The sequence below is a fragment of the Dermacentor variabilis genome, chromosome 4 (genome assembly GCF_050947875.1).
Source record: "Dermacentor variabilis isolate Ectoservices chromosome 4, ASM5094787v1, whole genome shotgun sequence".
Classification (NCBI taxonomy): domain Eukaryota; kingdom Metazoa; phylum Arthropoda; class Arachnida; order Ixodida; family Ixodidae; genus Dermacentor; species Dermacentor variabilis.
Window position 1 is genome coordinate 83,523,736 of NC_134571.1, and position 26,441 is coordinate 83,550,176.

Genomic DNA, 26,441 nt, shown 5'->3' on the forward strand with positions numbered 1-26,441 from the left:
ATGCACCAATTAATGTCGCGATATCGCGACATTAAGTTTGATGTCGATGAAGTTAAACATCAATTACTAGTCGGAAATACAAGAAATGTTCTGCGGATTGAGTAAAAATGGCGGCATGAAAGAAAAAATTCCGGCAGGACCCATCTGATGATGTCTGGATACGTTAATGCGATTGTCATTCAAGCAATATAGCAACACACTTATAGCTATATATATATATATATATATATATATATATATATATATATATATATATATATATATATATATATATATATATATATATATATGTATGTATGTGTGTGTGTGTGTGTGTGTGTGTGTGTGTGAAAAATATTAGAAATAGCTGAAGACAGCTTTATCGAGTGGTCATTCTGACAGTTCCATTGCTTCGGCTATACGCGACATACCCTGTCTTCGGCATCGGCCCACTTGGTTATGATACTCGCTCGCCAGGGTCAACCATCACCATTGCGACAGGACGATGACTATATAATGACGACGCAGTGACGACATTGTTATAACGACAACAGCGTAACCACGATTGCATGAGGACGTTGGGATGATGTCGAGTGTATGACAACAATGGCAGAAAGATGGAAAGCTTGGCGAGTTGTATTGATGCCATTCCTTGAATTATTTATTTACTATTTATTTTGTGTATTCATACTGCAGGCCAAGATACTTGCCCATGCAGGAGGGGCGATACAGTGACAAAGTGCACTGTATCGCCCCTCCAAGTGAACAATAAGGATGCAGCCTATAGCCATGTTACAAAACATCTAAATGCTTGCCTTAGAACAGTAACTACAATAAAAATAAGAACCACACAGATGAAACTACACGTGGCCAAAACGCTGTGCCAAGCAACAATAGAGCACTAAACATAGCAAAATACAGGAAATTTCACATAAATAGGAGAACACAGTTATAAACACTGCTTAACGTTGTGCTAATTTATGGGGCAAATGATCTTCCAGCTCTTTTGTGAAGTTCCTTGCTTGTAATACATGAACAGAGAGGGAATTCCATTCGTTGATGACGGTGTGTAGAAGCTGGAGAAATTAGCGCGGGAAACGACAGCAACACAAAAAAAGATTAGCACTGAGCGACAATGCCGTGACGACGGCGCGATGATGACGCCATGACAATAATCTTATGATGGAGATGATGACGATGGAACGACCCACACGACATCACTGTGGCTGTATGACGACGTATGTATGAGGGCGACTGTATGACAACGACGCAATGATCACGATATCGTGACAACGGTCGCATTAACATGAATGAGTAGCGACAGCATGATTACGACGGTACGACAAAGACGGTATGATGACGACAGCATAGCGAAAACTGAATGACGACGATGGTTTAACGACGACATCACAGCTTTATGAGGACGATAGCGTGACGACGACGGTGTGATAAGAATCGGATGATGAAATTGAAATTACCACGATGGAACGACCACGGCGGCATCACGACGACGGTATGATAAGAATGCATCATGATGACTATGACCACGACACAATCGCGACAATGACATGACAACGGCGGCTTAATTACGATTGAAAGACGACAGCATCATTACGATGCAATGACAAAGAAGAAATGACGTCGACTGAAAGACGATGGCGACATGACAATTAGATGACCTTTCTGAAATGATGACGATGGTCCGACGATAGCATAACGACGACGGCATGACGACAATGGTATAACGAAAACAGCGATATGGATCTAATGGTAGGCGTAAGAGGATGGATGGATGGATGGATGGATGGATGGATGGATGGATGGATGGATGGATGGATGGATGGATGGATGGATGGATGGATGGATGGATGGATGGATTCAAAGAGCTTGAAATAGGCAAAGAACCTAATCACATTAAACATTATGAATGATCAACCCCGGTGGTTATCCATGAATGCGTTTAGCATGCTTTGGGAGGTGGTTATTCATGGCACTATGTTGCACTATGTAGTATAGGTGACACTCCCCTTACCACTGTGCCTTACCCGTACTTCATTACTCCTGCCACCGTGCCTTATCCTTATCTGCTCGAAGTACTGTAGCCAACCGGTACGTTAAGCCACTTCCTCAAGGACTACTTCGGTACCCCTTCCAGCGTCTGCGAGCACTTCTGATCGAACACGCCTCCACCAGAGGCGTAGGGTATCACGCCACAACGTTTCAAACCGCTAGCTGTCCCGAGCGAAAAAAAAAGCGAGAACTTTCCTGTTCCCACATGTACCACCGGTACAAGCGGTACCACAGGATGGGGATATGGAGATACCGCGTATCACAGTGCAGTTTTTACCAATGTGTTAGACTTTACTATCTTCCCGATCGGCCTACCAAAACGGTTAGACACACAAGAAATCGCGGTTAGTTCCCTAATAAAGCTAAGCACTTTAAAAATTGTAAGATGTCTCTGGTTTGTTACAAAAATAACTGAGGTTAGACACAGAAAGAGAAGATACGTGAAGGTAAAATTGAGACGCGGAATCGTCTCAAACACATGGCAGAATAACTGGCTCGATCGCCAGCCTCATCTGAGACACCTATATTCTTTCCGTCGGATCCCCGCGCTCTCCACCAAGCACTGAAATCTAGCCTCCGAAGGGACACACGCGTGTTGATTCCCCCTTGTGTCTGTTTGCTTCCCCGCAACATTACCCGGATTAAGGAAGTACTCTTCGGAAGCTTCTGGCTGGAGTGGCTGTTACGCCATCCATTGCCAAGGCTTGAGGTAATCTGCCAAAACCACCGATATGATTAAGGCACGTCGTAGTGGGGTACTCCGGATTAATTTTGACTACCAGGTAATCTTTAACGTAGCCCCATTGCGCGGGACACGGGTGTTTTCGCATTTCACCCGCATAGAAATGCGGCCGCGAAATGCCGCCGGGTGCTTCGATCCCGAGACCGGGTGCTTAGAAGCGCAGCGCAATAACCGCCAAGCCCCGAAGTACTCAGCGCCTGTGGCAACGTCGCATTCTCAACACTTGCTTTGGCTTTGCCCCGGAACTAGGGCTATCAGATTAGATTAAAATCTTTAGAAACTCTGAACAGACGCCAGATCTACCTGAAAACTATTTGTGTGACAGAGAAGAAGTCTGCATACACACTGCTGGCAGTTCCTGCACGTTGCAGAGTAACAAGCTTTTATTTGATTTTCTTTTACCATCAGCATGCGTTGCGGCAAATCCTCCCCTAATTAAGAGAGAGAGTCGAGAGAGCAATAACAGGAAAGGTAGGGAGGTCAACCAGACGAGCACCCGCTTTGCTACCCTACACTGGGGTGGAGGAAATGGTAATAGAAAGAGGAAAAAAGAGAGAGAGTGAGCACTGAGTGTGTATGGGAGGATGCACGGGGCCACAATAAATGGTCTATTAAGACGGTGAACTTCAAGTAGTGTACTAGTGCACGAATCGCTTTTCGTGCCAGTGGCAGGTGTGGCCACGGTCCGAGTATCTTTGACTCGGAGAACGGTCTTGATCGAGTCCCGTCGCTCTAGAGTTGTCCTCAGGGAGAGGCGTTGTACGAATCTCTACAGCGTCAATTTAATAACGTCGCCTAGCAGTGTCGTGAAAGCCATTGTCTGATAAGGTTCGTGCTCCACGAAAACCGTAGGTGTCGGAAATCGGGAGTGAGGGATGATGATTCACTGTGCCTTAGAAATAAAAAGCGTTTAAATCAAGCGCATGTAATATAAGAACATTTAAAACCGTATCGCTGAGTGACAACAATGCAAAAGAATCTGCGGACTCATTTGGTAAAATTACAACATGACCGGGGACCCTCTCAACTGGGACTTCACACAAACTGTTCGGCCTATGTGCTGTAGAGATCCCTAGTAGAGGCGAACCTTTATCCAAAGGATAAATAAGTCCAGAAGGCTAGAGTGTCGGTGATTATTATTACTTGAGATTGCTGATAATCCAACTATCTGAAGGCCAGAATATTTGCTAGAAATTCCACGAGAAAGATTGGTGTGCAATTAGGCAAACGTAGAGCAAAGGACCAGTTAAGTTGAGTAGAAAATCTGCCATCTCCGGCCTTCTCTAAACTGAGTTGCGTTCGTGAAAATCCCAAAGTGAAAAGAAAATGGATCCGGGTGATCTTGAAGAAAACCTTCTTCAAGGCTAAATTTCTTCTTATTTTCGCAAGGATGTATTTGTACATAATATTCAAACATTTTCCCTCAAACTTTGTTGTCGTCATCCCTACAGAGCAGCGCTCCACAAGACTATCTTCAAGGCTATTACATTCGCTGGTTCTCTCGGACAAATGGTTCAGTAAAGAAAGGTACGCCCGGGAGTTCCGCTTCGATAAGATTCATAATACCTCGCGCAGCCCTGACAAACGTTTAGCGGTCTCCCTTATTCCCGGTGCAGCTAGAGCGATCTGTCTACTCACTCCAATGACCGCTTCCGAACCCACGCCTTGAGATAGTCGTAAAGGTCTAATGAGCAATTAGCCCACAATGACGAAGCGGTTCATTGCAAGGCGGCTTACCGCACGAGTTCTAAAGGCAATGGCGTTGTCAGTGTTACTCTTATAGCAGGGTGTTCTCAGTACTCCCGAAGTGAGGGGCATTCAATTTCACCTTTTTGTTCTTTATTTGATGTTTGTTTTCATAAGGAATGGACTCAAGCACAGCAACACAAGGTTTCAGTTCGCTTTCACTGGTCTTCGTGAAACATGATGTGTAAGTCGCGTGAGCCCCTTACTATCATCAATTTAGCCTCCTGTTCGCATGCGTGTCTTTAACGGTGGCGATAGAGGGCGTGCCTATATGGACGCTGTCAACTTCCGCCATGTCTGCGTTTTCGCCCAAGCAGCGTGGGCAAGGCCGTCCTACGAGCCAAAGATAGCTGAGTATATGAAAAATTTGACAATATTGAAGAATTTGACCGCTTTCAGTGTCATCTTTCCGTTCAAATCACTCTGGGCTGATGACATCATGATAACGTAGCCGATTTCTTAATAAAGAAAGTGGAACAGAGCATTTTTACCACGAGTTTGACGGTGCATATCTCGAAACCAGCGGCATCCTAAGAATTCGTTCCAAATCAGAATGGCTTGAAAACTCACAAGCTACAATTCGTAGATTGAAATATGTGCCGTTCGGTAATAATTAAAGAGTCAATTAAGGTGACTATTAATTAATGTAACTCGGTTAATTATAAATTAAGGATTTAGATTTATTGTAGAAATAATGGCGGCCCCATCGAGTAATTTAGGTCAATTTGCAGAATTTTGTTTTTTGCCACAGGCAATTTTTTAAAATTTGGTGCAGCTAAAGAAAAACCAGTGTACGGTGTTCTAGCAAGCAAACAAAAAGGGAAAGCGAGGAGCAGGCTGGGAACTGCCAGCGCAAGGGGCACCACGCCTGCCTAATTTTAAGAAAGGAGAAGCCAGAAAGATAGAAATTGTATATAGGAAGAAGCGGAGGAAAGAGAAAGGAAAGAGCAAGACGACAAATCTCAAAGAATAAAGCAGTATACACACAGCACAGGTCACGCACAGTAGGGCCGGTCCCCCCCACTGCAAGTCATGCCACTAAAGAATGTCGAAAATAGTGTCTGAGGTCCCGTCACCCCAAAACTGAAATAGGTTACGAATGTGAACCTAAGTTAGCTTTAGAAAAGTAAGAGCGCGTTGCACCTGATCGCGTCGAGACGCGTAACCACTGGGGTACAAACATTGTTCTAGCGTCGCACACCGCAGGCCAAGGAGGTGATAGATGATCGCTAGCGACATGCGCTGCGCAATGAAGCAGGGCACTCCAATATCAGGTGCTAAAGTGTCTCGCAGCAACCACAAGACGTACACTTGCCGGTATACACGTTCGCAAACGTTCGCACAGCCAATCCTTAACTTGAGTACTTACGCTTGATACGGCGTATTCACAGTACACTTGAGAAAAAGCAATGCTGCCCTCGAACTAAAAGCTTCCGAAAGTCCTAGCGCGTGCGTTCATCTTTCTCTATGTTTTAATCTCGACAGTGTTACCTCGACAGACAAAAAGAAATAACTATTTCACCATGAGCCTGTTAATTAAATAGCGACGTGCACAAATGTAAAATGGGGATAATCCAGAGACAGGACAGGGGAAGAAGGTAAAGGATAGTACCTCGGTGTGTCTCAATTCGTGCGTCGTTAATTAGCTCAGTGCGCGCATACTTGTCGCTTACATACGCTGGCGAGATTTCTCTCATCTAGATTTCTCTTACCAAGATCGTACAGACTACGACTAATATCACACCCTGTACACGCGGTAATACTGCCGACCCACTCTCCCAGCCTGCAGCCTACCTCCTCTCACTAACACATGGGTTTCACTGGGCCAGCTGGTCGACAGATGTAAGCTTGGGATGTAAATCGTAGAGCACACGTTTCCTTTGCTGAGCGGTATCTCTTGTAAATGAGAAGCATTTCTTGGCAAACATTTGCCCCTCTGACAGCATCTATCCATCTAGCCGCCTAGGTCTCGGTGCTCTGATGGTTGTTTCGTTACCTTCGTATGTACCAAAATTGGCATAGTATGACAAGAGAGTATAGCGAACATAAATCATAGGCCATGACATCAATATCATGACATGTGTGTCATGTAGGTCATGAAACAGCCGCCTACGTCTTGGTGCTCTCATGGTAGTTTTGTTAATTTGGTATGCTCCCCTCAGACTGCTTCTCATAACATCGATTCCCAAACGGTGTGTGATCTGCCGGCTTTTTTCTTTCTTTCTTTAAATGCGAAGCATTTCTTAGCGAACATTTCCCACTTTGACAGTATCTATCTATCTATCTATCTATCTATCTATCTATCTATCTATCTATCTATCTATCTATCTATCTATCTATCTATCTATCTATCTATCTATCTATCTATCTATCTATCTGTCTGTCTGTCTGTCTGTCTGTCTGTCTGTCTGTCTGTCTGTCTGTCTGTCTGTCTGTCTGTCTGTCTGTCTGTCTGTCTGTCTGTCTGTCTGTCTGTCTGTCTGTCTGTCTGTCTATGCGCCTACGTCTTGGTGCTCTCACGGTCGTTTCGTTTACTTGATAAATACAAAAATTGGCATAGTATGACAAGAGTGTGTGGCGAAGAGAAATGATAGGTCATAACATGAATGTCATGACATGCGTGTCTTGTAGGTCATGAAACAGTTGCCTACGTCTTGGTGCTCTCATGGTGGTTTCGTTACCTTGGTATGTACCAAAATTGGCATAGTATGACAAGAGTGAATGATGAACATAAATGATAGGTCATGACATGAATGTCATATGTAGGTCATGAAACAGCCACGAATGTTTTGGGTGCTTTCAAGGTCGTTTCGTTAACTTGGTATGTTCGGAAATTGGCATAGCATGACAACAGTGAATGACAAACATAAATGATAGGTCATGACATGCGTGTCATGTAGGTCATGAAAGAGCCGCCTGCGTCTTGGTGCTCTCACGGCCGTTTGGTTAACTTGGTATGTTCCAAAATTGGCATAGTATGACAAGAGTGAATGACAAACATAAATGATCGGTCATGACATGTCATAACATTCGTGTCATGTAGGTCATGAAAGAGCCGCCTGCGTCTTGGTGCTCTCACGGCCGTTTCGTTAACTTGGTATGCTCCAAAATTGGCATAGTCTGACAAGAGTGAATGACAAACATAAATTATAGGTCATGACATGCGTGTCATGTAGGTCATGAAGGCGCCGCCTGCGTCTTGGTGCTCTCGTGGCCGTTTCGTTAACTTGGTAGGCTCCAGGCACAGTGGTTTGCATAAAATCGTTTCCCAAAGAACCTGGGATGTGCCGGCTTTTTCCTTTTTCGTTTTCTTTTTTTAACCGACTTCCGTCCAACTTTAGCCCAACCTTGGGGGCTGTCTAGCTCGAGATTTTTACGGTGCAGATGCAGCCAACAACGAAGAGATCGGTTGCCATGGAGGAGACAACAACGATAAGGACAATACAATAGCGATATCGCATTCGTCCTGGTCAGCACTGCGTATCGCCCTGTAGATACAGTGAAACTTCACTTGAGCGACTTTGTGTGACATCGAGAGAGCGTTCGCCTAATTGAAAGCTCATCAAGCGTAAGTGGAGGAATGTTCGATTGCCATGACTGTTGTAGATTAATTTGAATGCTTCGTTCTATTACGGTTTGACTGCGTAATGTATTGCCACATGCCGTGCAAATAATAGCGCCGCGCATGTGTTTGCGCTCATTCATTACCATACCGGAATCATTCTTCTCGGTCAGTCAACTTTCGGGAACACTTTTACTTTGTGAGAGCTCATTTAAAGCGTCACACCTCGCGTTGGTGGCGAGAATCGTGACGGTGCGCTTGACACGAAAATAACGCCCACCGGATGTGTGTCTTTGCGCAAATGCTCTTCCGCTGCGTTGCACAGTAAACGCGAACTGAAAGTTGTATCGCCGGAAGATCGTGAAACACAGAGGGTATGAGCCAACATTTATGGAGGAACACTCGCAATAACAAACTCCAGGCTATAGAGGTCTGTATTAGCGTTACTAGAAAAAAAGCTGGCGCGCCGCTTGTTCAACCACTATTGCAATAATAGTTAGCACGTGGAATTTTATCGCGATTTGGCATGGCTTTGTTGAGGAGGTAAACTGCAGTGGATGAACGCACCCCCCCCCCTCCCCCACTAAATAGAAAGCCTTTCGTTCGTGAGTAATGTTTGCCAATGGCTGGTTGCCCTCGATAATAATACGTCCAACATCAGGAATGACTGGAATTTGGTCTTACGATGAATTCTTGCGTGAGAGCTTTCTGTGAAGGGGGACCCACATTCTTGTATTGTTTGTTTGGGCTCAGTTGTGTTGCGTGCTAGCCTGACCACTTTTGTTGGGAGGAGCAGTGAAAGCTTTTACGTTGATGAATATTTCATTGTGTTATATAAGTTCGAATGCATTGAAGCGAAGAAGAGGTACCCGTCATCTAGGCGCAACGGAGCGCTTCAAACGAAGCCGGTTCGTCGAACATGTTCCAAATTGGTTGAAGAGTTTGGTTTATAAGTTTCAGCATCAAAGGCGTCGTACCCTGTACTTCCATGATATATAAACGTGTTTATTTACAGCGCAAGGAAAGGCCGTAGAGATTGGATGCATTGCGGTAATCCAACCTTGCGAGCAGCGCGAACCGGCTTGTTTAATGCTTGGTTTGGTTTGGTGCCAATGAATATGGCTCGACCGACTACGGTGGATCGGCCATGAATCGGGTGGCAGTAGGCTAGAAGGGAAGAATACTTAAATAGAATTTTGTAATTTAGAAACGATATTAAGTTAGAACTAATCGTTATTGTAAATTTTCAGGTTGTATTATTTTAAAATTCGAAGCTAATATTTTTGTGTTCACATTGAGGAAACTAACTAAGCGAACGCGGCAGTTTCTTTGTTTCACTTACAAAATCAAATATGGCATCAAATATGTCCCTACTGCGGTGTACTAGCGCCGACGCCCCAAGAAACAGTATCACAGGGAGCGCAATGCCCAATCCAAGTTGGCGAAGGGGACCCTCCAGAAGTCGCTTTATCTGCACGTCGAACCCATGACCCTCTATAAAGAAACGTTCCATAGTTTCAGGTTAGTTGCGATAAAAACAATGGGGGGAAGGTGCCAAACCAGACCTGTGGGAATAAAAATTAAGTATTGGTATTGGGCAACCAATTCTCGTGAATGAACGTTCAAATTATCGTGTTCAACACCCCCTGCTGTGCCAGGAGAAATTATGGTGCTGGAAATCTGGGCTGTTTAATACACACGATTTATCGTGTTCTTCTTGAACACAAAATTTCCTAAATCTTGCAGCTGTGATGTATGCCGAATGTTTCAGGATCCTCAGTACCGGGCCTCTAAGAGATGTCGCCGCTAGTGCGTCTGCTGATTGATTTAAAGTGAGTCCCATGTGTCCTGGTACCCATACCAAACGGATGAGTCGTAGATGTTGGGGGATAGATGAATAAAATTCTCGGAGAATGGTAGATGAATTTGGCACTGTTAGAGCAGAACAAACGGATAAGGAGTTGGTTATGAATACGGCTGAATAAATAGATGAGGGAAGTTTTCGTAGAGCTAGAATGATAGCCAATAACTTTGCCTGAAATATTGATGTAAAGTCGGGCAGTCAAAACGAGAAAGTCCAATTTAATTATGGCGAAGAAATACTCACTCCTGCCTTCTCTCCACTGAGAGAAGCATCTGTGGCTATTACTGTATTTGTAGGGAGGTTCTCAAGGTGGTCATCTAACAAACCTTTTACGTATATATAGGCAGAAGCTTAGCGCTATTAGGAAATATATTATCGAATTCAACGTTTGCTGTCACAGTATGTAAATTTGGGAAAACCATATCACGAATTGATACTTGCAATAGTTCTAATAGCTTCTGCACCAAAATTACCTGCGAACGATGCAGTCGAGACCATTGATTCGCAAATAATGCAGTCGGCTTTCGAATGAACACACAGGAGGAGCGTCTCTGGGGAGAAGCATAGATATTCAGTAATGTCTGGACTGTCAGTATCCGAAATCGAGTTTGAAGAGAAGACAGGTGAATTTTATGATAAAGAATATTAGTCGCTACAAATTTTGGAAGGCCAAGAGATAGGCTTAATGATTCGCGTTCTAAAAATAACGAGAGGGCATAATTTATAAGCGGGATCGACCTCCAGAAAATAATACGCAACCAAACTCTAAAATGGGGCGGACATACACACGATAGATCATCGGCAGAGTCTCCCTGCGCATTCCAAAATTACTGTTGCTGACTCTTTGTAATAAACCAGCAGCCCGTGTACCTTTAGGTGCGATGTATTTTATGTGTATCCGCCAATTAAGCTTTTCTGTATAAATCATTCCCAGATATTTTGATGATTGTACCTGAATAATGATCTTCTGATCATACGTCAGTGTTATCCGGACGGGAAAGGTTAAGGGGAAAACTATAATGACACATTTGTTGACATTTAGTGGCATTTGTATTGTTTTAAGCCACATTTCAATCTGATTCAAGTACGACTTTAATGCTTTCTCAAGGCTATGTATATCGCTTGACAGTGAAAAAAATGCGATATTATCAGCGTATATGTATAGCTGCACATCACGGTGTGTAGGAATATGACTTAGTAAAATATTAAATAAAATGGGGGAGAGTACTGCGCCTTCAGGAACACTTGTCTGTTTGTAACATTGAGAAGAAACACCGTTCTGATAAGGACAAAATGTACGTCCGATCAGGAAATTATGAATCCATGCGATTATATACTGTGAGAGATTCACACTTTCAAGTCTGTTAATCAAAATGGTTTGCTCAACGCTGTCATACGCCTTCTCAATGTTTAATGTCACTAAGGCGGCGTACTGCTTGCTGCGAGTGAGTTGAATTCGACTCTCCAAGTCAACATGAGCACACCAAATTGAGCACCCAGGCCTGAATACTATTTGAGAATCCCTTAATATTAGGTTCTCGCGTATCCACCTTTCGATATGACCCTACAATACTCACTCGATTAACCATACACGATTTGAAGTCAGATAAGTAGACCTAATGTTATCTATTGTGTATCTATCGCCCTCCTTTTTGAGTAGCGGAATTACTTTGGCAACTTTCCACTCTGGATAAATCCATGCATTATGAATTGAAAAATTTATAAATGTAAGCAAATCCTGGGGAGACAATGCTAATATTATTTTTATCATTGCTGTAGTTATGCCATCAGGACCTGAAGCTGAAGCTGGCAGTGACTTTACCAATATCACTAATTATTCTAATGTGACTGCTGTGAATTCATCAGCTTGTTCAGGTGCCCGCATACGATAGGGTAGAAGTGACATAAATCGACTTTCTAATAATTTTGCAATCCCCTCCAGTGACTGCACCAATTTCGTGGAAGTTAAACTACAGGTTGTAAATTTGTTGGAACTGAAAGAATCTTTTTAGACTGCAAAAACTAAATAGGGTTTTTTTATTACTAGACTGTGGTAGATAACTGTAATGTTTTTGTTTTAATTTTCTTCCGCTTTGTAGACTGTCTACCTGAATGTAGCTTCCACAAATTTATAGTCATCCCAATTGCGTGGACACTGGTTATACAGTAACTTTTTCTACGTTGCTTTTCTTCTTCTATATTTGCGTTTACAGTCAGGATTGCATTAGGGGGAATAAGTACCACCTTTGGTCGACCGCATACTGAATCTGGAATTTGTATATATGTCACTTATCACGTGACACAAATTAAGTGCCTTTCCTTCGTCACTTAGTCCTCGCTATTTAGCTAATTTTGATCGCAATGAATCTTGAAATTTGCTCTATTTCATATAGGTGCGTACATGCTTATTGTCCAAATTAACTTGGTACGCGATTTCAAAAATTATTGGAAGGATGTCACTGTTTGTGGTCCAGGTGATAGCAGACCAGGACAGCATGACACAACCCGAACTGGAAAAAGTCAGGTCTAGCACCGAATGCGACTTCCCGGATACATAGGTTGGGGCTCAGGAATTTGCACAATTAAGGTCATTTGATGAAGTCCAATCTAACAATCGTTTGCCACGACAATCGGACCAATAGCTCCATGATACTTGGTGAGAATTGAAATCACCAGCAATGATTATATTCTTTCTGCATGCTGTAACCGCGGCATCAAGAGAACCTGTATTTATAACTCCTGTAGGAAAATAAACATTGACTATCGAAAATAGGGCACAACCAGGCAGCATTACGTCCAATACTAGCACCTCACTTTCTGCACAGAATGACTAGTGACGAATCTTAGAGTCCCTCTGGTGAAATGTTTTCGATCGATATTTTCTGCGTGCATTACAGTTCTTTCTACTGATTCGGTGTTTGCACATATGTTGGCCACAGACCGGCTCATTTTATACACTCACGTCGTGCCGTCGAGATCCGTGGCAGTGGAAATCCGAAGAGCAAGTGACGCGTGGGAGACCGCGTATACACTCGTGACGCGGCGCCACCTCCTCCCGATTGGCTGCACCGTCACGTGCCCAATGACGCACGTACTAAGCCACACCTTTAGTCAGCCAGATGGCTGTGACGTGACGTGTGCAATGACGCACGCACTAGGCACACCTTTAGTCAACCAGAACCGTGGAGCCGCAGTGGCGCCGTGGCGCCTCGGCGTCTCGCACCCCGTGGGGAGGCCCGGGTTCTATTCCCACCCAGACTGAAATTTACGAAATTTTCTTTTCAAAGCGATTCATTTACTTTGTTTACAGGAATACCTCCGTGAGAAATTTGACGTCAATCCGAGCACGTGTGACGCTCTGACTCTTTGCGCCGTCGGCCTGTTTTGGTACCATTTGTCGGTCACGCCGACTACGCCGACGAATTTTTGCGTAATGGGGCATAGAATGCTTTCGCATTAAAACAAGGGACGTTTTCTCAGACAATCACTTTCGGAGAGCGTAACTTTCGCGAGAAGCGGCACTGGGCGCATGGGCACAAGGGTCGAGCTAACGAGAGAAAGAAGCTCATTGGCTCTTGTGAGCTGAGTCTCGCGAAATCTCGCGAGAGTTATCGCCCGAGAATACCACCCCACTAAATAAGTGGAAATCATGGGATAAACGAGGCTAATGGTCGCCGCACAGCAACCTTGAGGAGCCAATTTTAGGTAAAAAACGAGTGGTCCAAAGCTTGCTCCAAGCCAAACGGACAAAGTTTCGACAAATTCCACCCACCATTGCAAATACACTAAGAACCGCTGCGCCGGTGGCAGGCGTATACGTAGATGTTAGCGGCAGATTTGCCTCTGGTATTTTCTTTCTTTTTCAATATGAAACTCTGTGCTGCAGGACACTCCTTGTTCCACGCTTCAGGCAAGCGACGCCACTGGGAACCCAAGTTCGAGAAGCCGAGACGAAACGAAGCGCGCCGCGCGGAGTCACGTGCGCGCGCCGCTGCTCCCGAGAGGAGCCGCGTGTTCCTCACCTGTGCTCGCTGGTCGTCGTCGCTGGACGCGATGCCGTCGTGCGGCCGCCGCCGTCGTCGTAGAGTCGGGAAGGAAGACGTGCCCCGCCGCCCGTCGACTAGCACCGGCAGGAGCCGCGAAGACTTTCACTCTTGGACGGCGAGGAGCAGCGCGGAACCACCTCCTGCCGCCGCCGCCCTCTCCCGGCGTGGTGGTATCCTCGCCGTCTTCCTGGTGACCCAGATGGTCCCGCTCCTGCGAGGAGGGAGCCGATCCCACTCAGCGGCCGCACGTAAACGGACGCCCGCAGGAACATGCTGCCGAAAAAAAAATATACCCAGCACACGCGGGCCGCCTTCTTCCATCCGATTGGATTAATTGCGTGCAGCGACGCGCGACCATGCATGCGCACAGTGAGGGAAAAGGCCGATGCCTAATTTGCGATCGAAATTGGCATTCCTTGCTTTTCTGCACCGAAGTACAGAAGGCACGGAAGCCCTTCCGCCGCTAACAAATTGACAGCTCAAGGAAAAGACGAATACAAAGGAAACGACGAGACCGGCTTGATGTTAATGCTTGTTTCTTCAGCAGGCGCTGGTCCTGTCGTTTTCTTTGGCCTCGACTTTTGCTCGAGCTCTTAATTTTGTTACCCTGAGTTACTAGAAAGTCCGAGTGTACAAATTACATAATTTCATTTCTTCGATAGGATAATATCTACGTAGGAAGAGCGAGTAAGTGAGTGAAACAACTTTATTTTCTACTTAGTAAGACACATTTCTGCGGTAATCGTTCTTCGACCGCATATTACCTGAGCGCGCTCTGCTTTCGGCGGAGTGCCGTAATACATATCCTTGGACGAGTTGGCGTGATTCTAAGTCGATGCTTACAAAGCACGTGCCGCATCGTTGCTTCGCAAGCGAATTATTCGCTCACCCACTTCGCCATGAACGCCACTGTCCGAAGGCGTCGCTTTCTTTGTCGCTAATAAGGTCGTAATTAGCCTGGCCGGTGATTTGATCTTTATGAACAGTAGAGGAAGCATGAACACATTTTCGTCAGAGGCCAATAACAGACGGCCGTAAGACTGACAGCGTAAAAAAAAAATCACTTTGCGAAAATACAGAGGCGATTTCACAGGACACAGGATCCAGGAACACGGGACACAGGACACAGAACAAATTACAAGGACGGGGCCATTCCTTCCATCTTCTGCGGAGAGCAATATATAAGCTCTTTACCGAGATGTATACGTATACGAAACGTCCCAGCTGAGCACGCTGTTAGCCTAGGAAGAAAGCACTTTGACGGGAACACTACGTATGCCCGCCTGTTCCTTGTCTAGTCTGATGTATAAGGACGAAGACCAAGAGCTGTAGAAATACCAGAAAAAACGAGGTTTAAAGAACTTCTCACTTGTCCCTTTTAAAAGGCATGCTCACCTTATTTATCCATCTTCTACCGGGCGAATAGGTTGCTTGCGCAAGATCTTCTATTTATATTACTCACACAGGCCCATCCTCCCTTCAAGGGGAGTATGGTAGCGCGATTCAAAGACGGGACAAGAGAAGACACAAAGGGACACACACAGCGCTAACTTATCCTCCCTTATTTCGGTTAATTGGAATTTACCTGACTGGGGCAGGCTTCGATGCGTATCTTCTCTCTCGCCCAAATGAGCAGTCTTTCTTACGACGTGAACATCTAAAGTGAAGAAAAGGCCGGTTTGCGAACCGTGTTAACGACTCCGAGGTGAATGGACAAACAGGTCACGTGCGTCCATTGCGGTGCACATGTGTAATGGGACGCAGAGCGGCAGATTTGCGGTGGCGTATATGAGGTGGTGCAGCGACGACTTTCTCGAGATATTAAGTAAACCGATAGTTACCTTTCTGCCTAAATTCATGGCAGAAGTGGACGGCAGGAAAAAAAATAACGTGCGGTAATCGCAAATAAGATGTTAAGTAACAAAATCTCATTACATAACTTTTCAACAGCGGAGCTTTTAGTTCTGCCGTGGAGCGTTACCAGAAAACTTAGCCCAGCTGTGCGCCGCCTCGCGTTGCCTAGCAACCATCTGCGAGAGCACCGAGCCACGCAACTTCTTCGCACCCCACGCGCGTAGGGCGGAGTCGTGACGTCACAGGCGAGTAAAATCTTGGAACAGCCCGCGCGGCGGCAGACCTCTCGTCTCGTCTACTCCGTGCGCACGTTCTGTTGCAATGGGAATACCGAAGAAAGTCCGGACACCCGAAGAAGAAGCCGCTTACCATGAAGAGCGCGGTACTGCTGCCAAGCGAGAAGCGATGTGTCGCCGCTGAGCTGGTCCGAAACAGCGGGCCGAAGCTGCGGCTGATAAGATGTGACGCCGAGTCGAAGATCCCGAGTTTCACTCCAGGGAACGCGAGAGTCGGCGCCTGAACGCTCGACATCGCCAAGAAAGCGATCCCGACCTGTGACTGTTCGAAAACTTCCAGCGTCAAGCCCGCGAGGCAACAACTTAGCAAAAGCTAACATAACCTCGCAAAACCTAGAAACAACTTAGGCAAGCCTACCATAACCTCGCAAAACCTAGAAAAGACTTAGCCAAGCCTATCAACAACTTAGCAAAACCTAGCACAACCTCGAAAAACGTGAAAACAACTTGGACAAGCCACGTAAAAGCTAGGTGATCACAAGCTCCGCTGTTGATCCCAGCCTTGCACCACTAGTGCAAGCTGCGTCCGTTCTTCTTTTTTTTTTTTTTGCCAAATATGTGACGCAAGGTGGCGTGCTCGGAACGGCGTTGAGAGGGAAAAGTAGGAGGGACTGATTAACTCGTTTTCTCATCGAGTCCAGTCTCAGCGCAACGGACCATTCGTCGACCGACTCGGACCTCGAGCAACATGTCATCCTGGGAGAATCGAGTGACCCAAGAGCAGTATGTTAACTCCACAAAATCCTAGTGCCACCTTCCGGCACTTTCAACGAAAGTACTTTAAATCAATCAATTAAGAACCTAAGTGCCCAAATTGGGATCGAGGAATGAAAACCAATCAGTGGCCAACACATGTTCCCTTCCTAGGAATTCTGACAATGGCGCGAGTTGTCTCCAAATGCCGGAGCTGGCGTCATCGACATTACTGTGACGTCTGCTTCTGACTGCGCTCGCGTCTGGCAGCCGCATCGATTGCAGGAACGGAGTAAACCAATTTATCATGACGTCATGACTCATACACCTACTGTCTACTGCAGCGCACCGAAACTGGCTCACAGAAACAAGTATAGAAGCAAGTTTTTCAGGGCACAGCAGGTGCTTGCCAGTATTTTTCTTTCTTTGGCTGAGATAGTTGTATATTCTTCTAACGCATGAAAATAAAATAAAGGCAGGCTGGAACTGTCATGTCATTACTCCTTTAAGAACAGGATGGTCTGTGCACGGTGCAGCGGTGGCGTAGAAGTAGAGTATCCGCCTCGCGTGCAAGAGGACCATGGTTCGAATCCCGGTGCCATGCAATTTTCCACCGGATTAAAAAAAATCCGCGTGTTGATAAAATTGCATAAACAGGCCTGGAGTGCGCCGGATCCCGGTGGCCAGAACTGACAACGCACCCCTTCACCAGAGCAGGATTCGCCACCCTGGTGCAGTACATGGCCACAACCTCCTATAATAATACAACAATCAAACCCCGGCCCTCAGTCCCTAGCAGCTGCGAAGCTGCTGACCACGGCGGCGGTCAGACCTGTGACGCAGCAGCGGTTGCTAAGAATACCTGGGTCCGAACAAGCCGTCATTGGAATCTGAGCCTGGCAACGTTTAACGCTAGAACCGTTATCTAGTGAGGCGAGTCTAGCAGTGCTACTGGAGGAATTAGAGGGCAGTATATACGATAGGGCTCAGTGAAGTTAGGAGGACAAAAGAAGCACATACTGTGCTAAAAAGCGGGCACGTCTTGTGTTACCGGGGGTTAACGAAGAGACGAGAACTAATAGTCGGGTTCCTGATTAATAAGGATATAGCTGGGAACATACGGGAATTCTATAGCATTAACGAAAGGTTGGCAGGTCTTGTTGTGAAACTTAATAAGAGGTACAAATTGAAAGTCGTACAGGTCTAAGTCCCCACATCCAGTCATGATGACCAGGAAGTCGAAAGCTTCTATAAAGACGTAGAATCGGCTATGGGTAAAGTCAAAACAAAATACACTATACTGAAGAGAGACTTCAATGCCAGGGTAGGCAAGAAGCAGGCTGGAGACAACTCAGTGGGGGTATGTGGCATAGGCTCTAGCAATTGCAGGGAAGAGTTATTAGTAGAATTTGCAGGACATAATAATATACGGATACTGAATACTTTCTTCCGCATGCGGGATAGCCGAAAATGGGCGTGGAGGAGCCCGAAGGGCGAGACTAGAAAAGAAATAGACATTATACTCAGCGCTAACCCTGGCATCATACAAGATGTGTACGTGCTCGGCAAGGTGCGCTGCACTGACCATAGCTTGGTAAGAACTCGGATTAGCCTACACTTGAGGAGGAAACGGAAGAAAATGGTACATAAGAAACCGATCAATGAGTTAGCGGTAAGAGGGAAAATAGAGGAATTCCGGATCAAGCTACAGAACAGGTATTTGGCTTTAACTCAGGAAGAGGACCTTAGTGTTGAAGCAATGAACGACAATCTTATGGACATCATGAAGGAGTGTGCAATAGAAGTCAGTGGTAACTTCGTTAGACAGGATACCAGTAAGCTATCGCAGGAGACGAAAGATCTGATCAAGGAACGCCAATGTATGAAAGCCTATAACCCTATAGCTAGAATAGAACTGGCAGAACCTTCCAAGTTAATCAACAAGCGTAAGACAGCTGACATAAGGAAGTATAATATGGATAAAATTTAACATGCTCTCAGGAACGGAGGAAACCTAAAAGCAGTGAATCAGAAACTAGGAATAAGGCAAGAATCAGATGTATGCGTTAAGAGACAAAGCCGGCAATATCATTACTAATATGGATGAGATAGTTCAAGTGGCCGAGGAGTTCTATAGAGATTTATACAGTACCAGTGGCACCCACGACTATAATGGAAGAGGGAATAGTCTATAGGAATTTGAAATCGCACAAGTAACGCCGGAAGAAGTAAGGAAAGCCTTGGGAGCTATGAAAGGGGGAAGGCAGCTGGGGAGGACCAGGTAACAGCAGATTTGTTAAAGGATGGTGGGCAGATTGTTCTAGAAAAACTGGCCATCCTGTATGCGCAATGCCTCATGACTTCTAGCGTACCGGAATCTTGGAAAAACGCTAACATAATCCTAATCCATAAAAAAGGGGACGCCAAAGACTTGAAAAATTATAGACCGATCAGCTTACTGCCCGTTGCCTACAAAGTATTTACTAAGGTAATTGCAAATAGAATCAGGAGCACCTTAGACTTCCGTCAACCAAAGGACCAGGCAGGATTCCGTAAAGGCTACTCAACAATAGACAATTTTCACACTATCAATCAGGTGATACAGAAATGTGCGGAATATAACCAACCCTTATATATAGCTTTCATTGATTACGAGAAATCGTTTGATTCAGTCGAAACCTCAGCAGTCATGGAGGCATTGCGGAATCAGGGTGTAGACGAGCCGTATGTAAAAATACTGAAAGATATATATAGCGGCTCCACAGCCACCGTAGTCCTCCATAAAGAAAGCAACAAAATCCCAATAAAGAAAGGCGTCAGGCAGGGAGATGCGATCTCTCCAATGCTATTCACAGCGTGTTTACAGGAGGTATTCAGAGACCTGGATTGAGAAGAATTGGGGATAAGAGTTAATGTAGAATACCTTAGTAACTTGCGATTCGCTGATGATATTGCCTTGCTTAGTAACTCAGGGCACCAATTTCAATGCATGCTCACTGACCTGGAGAGGCAAGCAGAAAGGTATGTGGGTCTAAAAACTTATCTGCAGAAAACTAAAGTAATGTTTAACAATCTCGCAAGAGAACAGCAGTTTACGATAGGTAGCGAGGCACTGGAAGTGGTAAAGGAATACATCTACTTAAGGCAGGTAGTGACCGCGGATCCGGATCATGAGACTGAAATAATCAGAAGAATAAAAATTGGCTGGGGGTGCGTTTGGCAGGCATTCTCGGATCATGAACAGCAGGTTGCCATTATCCCTCAAGAGAAATGTGTGTAACAGATGTGTCTTAATAGTACTCAAATACGGGGTCTAAACCTGGAGGCTTACGAAAAGGGTTCTACTTAAATTGAGGACGACGCAACGAGCTGTTGAAAAAATAATTATGTGTGAAACGTTAAGGGGGATAAGAAGAGAGCAGATTGGGTGAGGGAACGAATCCGAGTTAATGACGTCTTAATTGAAATCAAGAAAAAGAAATGGGCATGGACAGGGCATGTAATGAGGAGGGAAGGTAACCGATAGTCTATAAGGGTTACGGACTGTATTCCAAGAGAAGGGAAATTTAGCAGAGGGCGGCAGAAAGTTAGGTGGGCGGATGAGATTAAGAAGTTTGCAGGGACAACATGGCCACAATTAGTACATGACCGGGGTAGTTGGAGGAGTATAGGATAAGCCTTTGCCCTGCAGTGGGCGTAACCAGGCTGATGATGATGATGATCTGTGCACGCTGGATTGATTAATAGTAAACAGAAAGCTGAGCAAGTTAGTAGGGATCCACTCGGTACCGCGTGGGCAGCCGTGCAAGACACGCACGCAAGAAGGGCGAGTAGGACAACACAAACGCCGACTGTCATCTTAAATGTCTCTTAGTGGTAGACAAAGAAGTAAGACGCGACACTTATCGGCGCATGCCCCGGTCACTAGCAAAGAACAAAGTTTTAGTCATGACAATTCCTCTTTAAGCAATGTAGTCGACGGCCGACTTACACACGTCCCACCGCTATTATGGGCACGCCACGCCTTCACCATAAGGCACGCTTCTTCATTGTTTCTGAGTAGCGCTTCACTGTCTGCGAATTTAAAAGTACAATTGCAATCGCGACAGTTCATCAAAAGGCTTGTCAGCTTTCGTTCATGCGTTTTGTCAGCTTGTCAGCCACCGGTCAGCTTTCGTTTATGCTCAGTTAATCTCTAATTAACCCCAACATAAAGGCGACCGCAGCTAAAAAGTTCTTTATACACAACTCTATTCTATACGGCATCCTAAAAACTCGTTAATGTGTTTTGCACAATAGCTGTCAGCTCCGTTTTTGCCGTTCACTGGCTCTCTCCTTCTCTGCGTAGCGACGCAAATCATTCCTAACCTATCGCCAGCCGTAAACATAACGTTAACCCCGCATGCCGACTACACCTTCTTTCTTAAATCTCTGTAACAGAGAGTGGGCGTGTAGGGTGTACCCACCGACTTTCTTCTTACCCTCTATCCTTTCTCTGTATGCTTTAAGTAGCAGTGCTTGCGGCATTACAGAAGCAGGAGGAGACATCTGCGGCGGGGAAAAAAGGGGGCGGTGGGGGAATTCTCATTTTTCTCGAGAAGATCACTGAGATTCACAAGAAGAAAAGAATAAATCACTAGAGGAGGCGAGAAGAAAGGAAGAAAGACATAAAGAAAGAAGGAAAGGAAAATGAAACGCTGTTCTTTTGCGCTTTTGGCGTCGCTGAAGTCCGGCGTTAGCGAAGGTGTGACGGCGATGCAAAGACTTTGAGCAACGCCTGAGAAGAAGTGATACCCATGTCCGCTTCAAAGTGTACGCTTTCGAATGGTCAGAATAAGCCTTCCTTCTAAAGTGAGTCAGCACAACTGCATGAATTGAACTAAAACTGATTTCGCCCGAGCGCCGAGCGAGTGTGCTGGTAGCAGTAGGATTAATGCGTTATGACGTCTTGTTAAGCAATGCATCGATATAACTATGTGCCTGCATAAGTATACGCTGCCGCGACAGCACATTTCTACGGCTGTACTGTATCTATATTAGCTACCTTGAACGATACGTGAGCGTCCATGGAGTGCCCGTGCTTCTTCAGCGACGCATGGTATTCAGTCATGGTCAAATAGCGTAAGCACCGCACCAGGCGGATCGCTGCCTGCGCGCGCAGTTTGCGGTCACTAACTGGCTGTCATAAAGAAACAAAAAAGAAAGCATTCAACGAGGAAAGCATCCCTAATCGTTGTGCACCAGTATCCGTGTCTCTCCTCACTTCTTTGTGCCCCGCACTCCGTACTGTTTTCATCTTTCAAGATGGATAACCGGCATAAGGATAGCCTTTGCCGGTTCGTTGCCACCAGAGATTTACTTCTTTCTTTTTTTTTTTATGCCTTCAACTGGCGAATAGTCAAGTGCTCGTTCCGTCACCACCTCTGGCACACCGAGGAGCCCGCGCGCACTGCCGTGCGACGAAGCTGACGCCCGTGACCCCTCTCTCCGAGTCGACGCCGAAAGCAGGAAGGCCGCGTAACCCTTCCTGCGCGCGCAAGCTCATCGCGGAAAGGGCGAGTCGAGCGCTGGAATCGTCTTTCCCGCGCTGAACACAACTTCCCGGGAGGACCCTGTCTCCGTTACACTCTTATTTTTACCCTCCGCGAGGAACTGCGGCGGCCGCAGAGCGTGCCCGTACGGATGCGTATGTATACCTCGTCAAGAGTCGCTGCTTTGGGAACGGCGGGACAACTCGGCCGTGACGGGCCTTTCACTCAGTATGCGGTGGTGCGCGAGTCCGCGAGAGAGCGTCGTGCGCGCGCGTGTGTGTGTGTGCAGGAATGTGCGTGCGTGTGTGTGTGCGCGTACACGCGTGGCTTGTCTCGAAGAGCCGCGCACGGCAGGTATATGGCGTATAGTGCGTACGTCGCCTCGGGAATGTATCGCGCCGAGAACACGCTTCGCTAACGCCGAAAGCCGCGCGATGCAGCCACGCCTCTCACTTCGCGTCGACCGGTGCCCCTCGGCGATTGACGTGCTCGCCACATTCTGTGTGGGAGCCGGACGAGGCTTCCGAGTGAAATAGTGAGCGGTCAGTCTATTAAGCTGCGCCGCGGGAGTAAAATGAAATTGATATACGAACCTCGAAAAGAAAAGAAACAGAGATAGACGAAGACGGAAAGTCACTCCACATACACTCTACCAGGGCTGGGCAGTATCGAAGACACATGTATCTTAGAGACCATCTTAGATACTCCTTGGGTATCTTGTATCTGTGTCATGATACGCCTGGCAATACGTGTATCAGTATCTGTATTTCCGATACATGAAATAATGTGTCGTGTATCTTAAGATACAAGATACTGCTATCACAGCATCACCGTGCAAAACTACTGTAAACGTTGGCTGAACACCGCTTCTCAAGCCGATACTGCTGCCTCTAAGTCACCTGAATAACACTCAAGGCAGCGACATTCTTTTCATCTTTCCGCCAGAGCTCTCCAGCGAGGGCAGGCGATAAGGTCTGTGCGTCCCTAATGGTGGAGCAAAGACACGAGGTGGCGCTCGCGCCATCTTGACAAATGCAAGAGCGCGAACATCTGCGCGCAGCTGACCTTTTTGTATTCTCGATTTTGTTTCTGTTTGTTTTTAGTTGCGTCACTGCCATGACACTTGCTCGTAGCCAACCTACTGTGCTGCGTGCTCCAATACGTGCGGCGTCCTTCGCGCTAATTTTGATGCGCTGAAGTGTCGTTATCGAAGTTTCTTTTGCGTGGTGCTTTGTTACGAAGTCTGAACAATGCAAGAATGGGGGTTGCCTTGCGTCTAGCGGCTTCCACACATTGTTTCGGAACGAAAAAATTATGCTTTGAGCAAGAAAGACAAAGCTTTTGAGATGCTAACAGACATTTCATTCAAATGAAACAATGTTGGTCGGAGTTGAGAAATTTCCAAGCACACATCTTTGTGCATACGCGTTTGCTGTTACATTATGTAGATCTATAATAAGAACTTCGCGAATGTATCGAAGTGTCTTAAGATACAAATGGACAGTATCGTATCGGATAAAATAATTGCGGTAGTATCTTGTAGCGGTGTCTAAAATACTTGTTGCGCGAGTATCTTATATGCTATCATGATACATTTGCAAGGTATCTTTGCCCAGACCTGCGCTCTACCTACAAAGAAGAGGATCGAGTGCTGGTAAATTCTGTGGCAGTGACTGCTTGTCCTGTTTTTAACTACGTTTTCAATAGTCTTCGCACTTGTTACAGAAGAAGAGAGACAGAGAGAGAAAGAGAGAGAAAAAGAAATAAATGGAGGTTAATCATGGTTGCGTCCGGTTGGCTACACTACAAGAAACGCCTTCGCTCCTTGATATCCTATTGCATAGAAGAGTTGTTCGGCTAAGCCCTCAAAAGAAATTCATGCATGACATTCAATTTAACTTAGACAGAAAGGTTATCCAACGCAATAGAGAATCATTAGAAACGCAACAAAGCTTTTCTATCGATATTATAAAGGGGTAACACGATTTCTTGCTTCCAATAACGGTATCACGCGGAACTTATCACTGACAGAGAGAGAGAGAAAATTATAAATGAAAGGCAAGGCGGTTACTGAGCCCAGTTCTGCATCCGGCACCGGGGGAAAGGAAACGAGGAAGGAGAGATTAGGAGGAGAAGAGAAAATCCGCTGTGAATATCGCCGACGTAGTAACAGTTTTCTTCTCTATATTACAGATGGTCACTTACTTAGGGTCAGAGAGGGTCGCTCAATCCGGCAGCCTTCAGAAATGGTAGCAGGTGCTTTTGGGGTCTTTTGTAGCTGCGACATGCAAGGCCATGGTGCCAAGAGCTCGTACGAGGTGAATGGTTTCCTGTTGACAGAGTGCACATAATTGCAGTGTGCTCGGGAGTAGGAATCAAAAAGTGCCGATGCATTTATTTTTAAAATTTTTATTATTACTCATTTCGAGCAGACAAATTATGCAGGAAGTCTGGCTATAGCGTATGTTACGGAGAACGGGGGAAAAAGAAACATACAAGAGAGCGAAGACAGGAGCAACAAAAGGGGGCCGGCGAATGAAACGCTATTTAAGTAGACCAAGTTTCTCACGTGACTCTCCGTTAGTGAAAGCCCGCAGCGGTTGCAAATATGTTTGTGTACGTTGACAGAATCAGACCGTCACAGCGCTCCACAGCGGCGTTTCTTTTCGCCGAGCGTGCGCGCTATTTTGGAGCATGTAACCGTCCTTGCGCACGACGTTCGTCGCACTTCCTTCCGAGACTCGTGCAGTTCCTCAAGTCCACATAAGGAGCTTCAGTTGTCGTTTGTAGTCCTGCCGTGCATACTCCAGTGGGAGCATAGTACTAATTCTACTATACTTCCTGCCTTACTACGCTTTCGCCAAGGTGAACAAAAAGAAACGAAAAAAGAAATAGTAGTTTGTATGTGATGGCGATGAAAAACACCGTGAGAACAGGACGCCGGCTGCATCCTGTGTCCTTATTCTACGCCTCGTCTTGGAGTTGTTTCTCCGCCGTTATCCGCCTTCCACTTGTGTAAGGCGCACGAAGTCGGACGTCACTCCGGTTGACCTTCCAACCTTCCAGGCTATTTTTCCGTTGCTGTCTCTGCGTCTCTTTTTTTCCCCACTCGAGATGAAATTGTTTCATAATCACGGTCAATAGTTAAACCGAGCACCATGTAAATAAAACATAAAGTGGTTGGAACTAAGAAAGAAATGCTGCGACTCCGGAATATCAATCGGCGTGCAAATGCTAGCGCAACTTGTGAACAAAATCGGTAAGGGAAATGTATGTAAATACAGAGCATGACTCGCGTTTTAAAGGAAGGCATCCGGAACATCCGGAATATTGCATTAACAAATGTCGGCAGTTTTCTTCAGCATAGATGTTTGTATAACGCACCAGATCATCAATAGTAAAGGGTAAGAAAAGTTCCAGATATATTGCATTGACTACGAGCTAGATGAATTGCCTTTAAGAGTGCATTCAACAGTGGGCCCTGAACCAAGACATTGAACATGACCTTAAGGCATATACGAGAACAGCATCAAGCGAAATGAACTAAGAGAAGTGTATTACCTCAGTACGCGGCCTCCCACTCGCAAACGCAGTGGAAACGAAAAACGAAAAGTTTGCAGTATTAATGCTCGAAAAAGAAACAGGCAGGTTCATCAAATAGGTCCTGCGGAAATGCATAAGTGATGCACTAGAGCGATACTGTCATAGGTGATGATGTAGCCACAAACCACAAACGAAACCCATGGACTTTCTTTAGAAAGAAAATTTTATGGTTGAAGAAAAATTTCCTTCGTAACGTCACGCTTCCCTTTAGCGGGAGGACACTTTCTTTCAAGAGCAGGCAGCCTTCGCACCTCCCAGACAATATATCAGCCACGCAAGTGCAATTCCCGGAATCAGAACGGAAGGACAGCCCAGTAGTTACGTCTAGCGAGCCTGACACGCTGGAAACTCTGAATCACTTTGTCATGTACTATTCGTTGTTTTTTTTTCTTACTTAAACGTACGTCTACGTACAGTTGTGCGAAACGTCATATTATTTCGATAGAAGTTATACA

General features: G+C 45.7%; 1 protein-coding gene across 1 annotated transcript in view; it reads right to left on the minus strand.

The window, feature by feature from the left end:
* Positions 1-26,441, minus strand: part of LOC142579438 (very long chain fatty acid elongase 4-like) — a 94,225-nt gene that overhangs the window by 57,707 nt on the left and 10,077 nt on the right. The window contains exon 2 of the mRNA XM_075689603.1: positions 13,986-14,220. The gene's annotated coding sequence lies outside the window, so the exon portion shown is untranslated. The remainder of the gene's footprint in view (positions 1-13,985; positions 14,221-26,441) is intronic.